The sequence below is a fragment of the Sceloporus occidentalis genome, unplaced genomic scaffold (assembly GCF_023333645.1).
Source record: "Sceloporus occidentalis isolate IW3139 unplaced genomic scaffold, rSceOcc1.0.p SCAF_212, whole genome shotgun sequence".
Lineage (NCBI taxonomy): Eukaryota > Metazoa > Chordata > Lepidosauria > Squamata > Phrynosomatidae > Sceloporus > Sceloporus occidentalis.
Window position 1 is genome coordinate 851177 of NW_028317192.1, and position 3911 is coordinate 855087.

The window sequence follows — 3911 nt, forward strand, 5'->3', positions numbered from 1 at the left end:
TCTGCTATCTGTCACCCTGTCTAAAACTTCCCCATCATCAAATGTCATTCAGCTGGCGCTAAACAGTTCGGAACAAGAATTGCCTGGTTCCTCGAGATGCTGTTGATAAAGAAAAGGGGATATTCAGCAGTATTTGTATCAAATGCCTGTGAGGATCGGGTCCTACAATGTATTATTAGCAGCCTGGAGATGCTTTGGACTGTAAGCACTTTGTGAATCTGTATGACATGATCTTATGCTACAGAGAATTACAATGTATAGCTTACAGAGCTTAGGTAAGGAGAAAAGTCTTCGGGAATACGGAGGGGGAGAAGCAACAAAGTAACAAGAAGTTTGGAAAACAAACAGACAGAGAGCACCAGCCCAAAATACCACCGGGTAACTGTAACAACATCCAAATAATCCAAATAAAAACAAAAACTAGACGCCCTTTTTTTAAAGAAGTTTTGAAGTCATATTGGAACTCATTTTGCCCCATAAACTCCCTTAATCTGCAGACCTGGAGCCGCCGTTGCTGTCAGTCATGTGATATTTTTGGTGAGTTTCCCCGCTCAAACACCACACTGAGCTGATGCTTTATGGTAATGCTAATGAAGTCCGTTCCTCCATAGACTTTCGTTTGTCAGAGAGTCCGTCTGGGTGATTAAGACTGAGTCATTCTATTGTTCCCCACAGGCGGTATGCTAAGGAGTTTAGTAAATCTGGGATCAGATAACAGAGCGAGAATCATACAAACGGCTGATATGCAGCTGCCTGAAAACATTACGGGGCAAAAAAGAAAACAGAAGGATATTTTGGAAACGTTCTAAGATGTTTGTAATATGACTTTAGACACAGGATAGAAAAAATCCGTTCTCGGATTTCCTTTTTTAAAAATCACTCATAAAACAGGTTCTAAACACTTAAAATGTTGTTAAATAAGCAGGAAGATTATTTTTAGTGAAAATCTTTTACATATTTTTAATCCCCTGATGTATGATGCGGCAGATCGGCCCCCATCTAGTCGCCCGTTTCTCCTGCCGTTTCTTCAACCTTAACCAGTCGTTGGTCTCGTCTTAGATTCAGGCGCCTGTCTATGCATAGATATTAACATCCACCCATCCACTAGTGGGGAGGAATAACGATGCACACGGGGTCAATAAGATGCATTCAACAAAGTGAACATTTGGGAAGTTTTTCAACACCTCTGATGACTTGTCCACCGAGACCAATCATTCGAACATTTACTCCACGGAAAGTAACATATGAGACGCCTTCATTTATCCCCCAAATCGCGCTCTCTAATGAGACATCTCGGAGAACGCGCAGAAGGGTCTCAGTGAAACAGCGAGAGCTGCAAGTATTTACTTTAAAACAGATCTGTCATTCGGTGACAAATGATCTTTAGTGCAAACAAACTTTCGACTCCGGTTCCTTCTGTTTTCATTTTTCTGCTCACAATTTGGAAAGTGTAAATAATGATGTCACATGGAATATAGTAGCGAGATTTTTAACACCTGGCTTCAGTTATACATCCGCCACACAGCTTATTTAACTAGCCAACGGGGCCAGTGGGCCCTCTAAAGCTAGAGGATTAGAAACTCAGCCATAATGTGAGGAAGTGTTCGTTTACAGCAAGGGTGGTAGATACGTGGAACCACCTCCCAGCAGAAGAGGTAGAGGCTGATACAGTGAGGGAATAATAAGAAAACACTTTCTGTGAATGTATTCATCTATTACACATGAAATGGCACAAAATCTAATTAGTTTAAGGCCCCACCACCCTCAGCCACGAAAAAATGGACACAAGCTGAGTCAGCGCCGCTGCCAAGCGAAGAAGGTCCTTGTTAGGACAAAGTTATTTAGTGCCAGGACAAGGTCGAACCAGACGAGACCGCTATGACCCTGATTCTGTTTAAGGGTAAATGAAACTACGCAATGTGGAGCAATCCTTGTGCAAATTAGGTAAAGTGAAGCATAGTTTGTTTCCATGGTGATTGCTCCACCTTTAGAATTGGGCCAAAAGTAATTATTTGTGACTATTTGTCCAGAAAAGAAAAAAAAAACCCACACAGAGAAATTCTAAAAAGACCTCCTGGCGTTCTGGAATAGAACGGCTTTATTTTCATGTTTAGTGCACATTGGAGGTAATTTTTGCATGAACTCTGGTGCATTTTACTGCATGCGAATGGGTGCCGGCGTTCTTTACTTATTGGAGTTGCTCGGATTCGTTGAACTCCTCCCCCAGCTACTTCTCCTGAAACCAGGAAGCATTCGTCAGAACACGTCTCCCGTTCTAACCAATGAGCACGTAGCTCCGACGGAGCAGCTACAGCCAATCACATGTATGTATGTATGTAAAGTCGTACATGTGACTGGCTGTTGCGTCAGTAACTTCACCAGGAGTGCTACTGAGCATGTGCAGGAAGCTTATATTCTATTGGTTCTGGGGTTCGGTAGAGTCCGGGGAGGGGAGAAGTTAAATGGCCGCCAGCATGCATGGAGAATTAAATTACAATTTGGGGGACCAGTCCGGCCCTTTAACTCTTTATGGCTCCCGGAACCTTGCAGTTAATTATTCCGGTCACCATAGTATACCCGGCGCTGCACCTTTACACCCACCGATCATCTTCACTGCGGGAAAATATTTGTTCTTGTTTTGCCGAGAGTCTCCAGTTTGGCAGCGCTGGGTCCCCCCCCACACACCCACCCCCTTCTCCTGGGGGAAACAATAGTATTTTGGAAGAGTGAACATTGCCAGGGGCAAGAGAGCTGTTGCGAGCGTCATGTGGCACGAGCCCCGTGTGCTCTGCATTCAATAACCTCCAGGAAAGGGGAATACGGTACAAAGAAGAACATTCAAACAAAATCGCCTCTCAGGTGCCGGGGAGGAAAAACACAAAAGGAAGCCAAAAACACAGCGTGAACGGCGACATCCAGAATTCAAACCAAAATAAGAAACTTCTGGCCTCGGCGCCTTCTTTCAACCTCCGCTGCTGGAGACAATTAAATAGTTAATAATATATACAGAGAAGACTGCCGAAATGTGAAATTAGCTGGCTCATGGGGGGGGGGTATATATATTACACGTATAGCAGGAATCCCCCTCAGGTTGACCAAGAGGTGCAAATTTTATTTGAAATTATTTGAAAATATGCAAATTTAAATTTTTTTCTGTCCTGATTCCAGCACCAGTTATTAAACTTGATACAGAGATTTCAAAGGGTGCAGAGAAAGCAAAGCAGCCAATCAGAAAGAAGAGATCGGATGCATGATGGGATTTTTATTATTATTATTATTATTTTTTTATTTTTTTTTAACTACGAGAGACACTCAACATTAAAAACACTGAAACTTAATTAATAAAAAAAATAAATTATCCCTGCAGCCATACCACCCTGAAAGTGCCCGATCTCATCTGATCTTGGAAGCTAAGCAGGGTTGGGCCTGGTTAGTACCTGGATGGGAGACAGCCTGGGAATACCAGGTGTTGTAGGTTAAAAAAAAAAAAAAATTATAGGTAGGTATTTGAGGGTTATTAATAATAATATGTAATAATACATTAATAGTGTCTTTTGTAGTATTAAATACATTTTGTACAGCACTGTGGAATATGATGGGGCTATATAAAACAATAAATATTTATTTAATTTTTATTTATTAATAAATCACATTTTCTGTTAAAAAATAATGTAATATTTTGAGATAGTTTGAATCTCTAAAAGTCAAACTTTTATTCCCCAGTGTCTTCCGTAATAGTTTCCGGTGACCAAACAGTTAAATGGAAGAAAGTTGTAAGACCATTAATGCCCTCACGCCCCCCCCCCACCCCCCCCGAGCCAAGATCCAGTGTCTTTATTTTTAGCGATACATTTAAACTTCTGGGGCTTTTTTTTGGTTTGTTTCTCACGGAATGTCTAACATATTGTCTG

The 3911-nt window shown here is 41.6% G+C and overlaps 1 pseudogene; it reads left to right on the top strand.

The window, feature by feature from the left end:
• Positions 1-3359: 3359 nt before the first annotated feature.
• On the top strand, positions 3360-3478 carry LOC149277524 (5S ribosomal RNA; annotated as a pseudogene).
• The last annotated feature ends 433 nt before the right edge of the window (positions 3479-3911 follow it).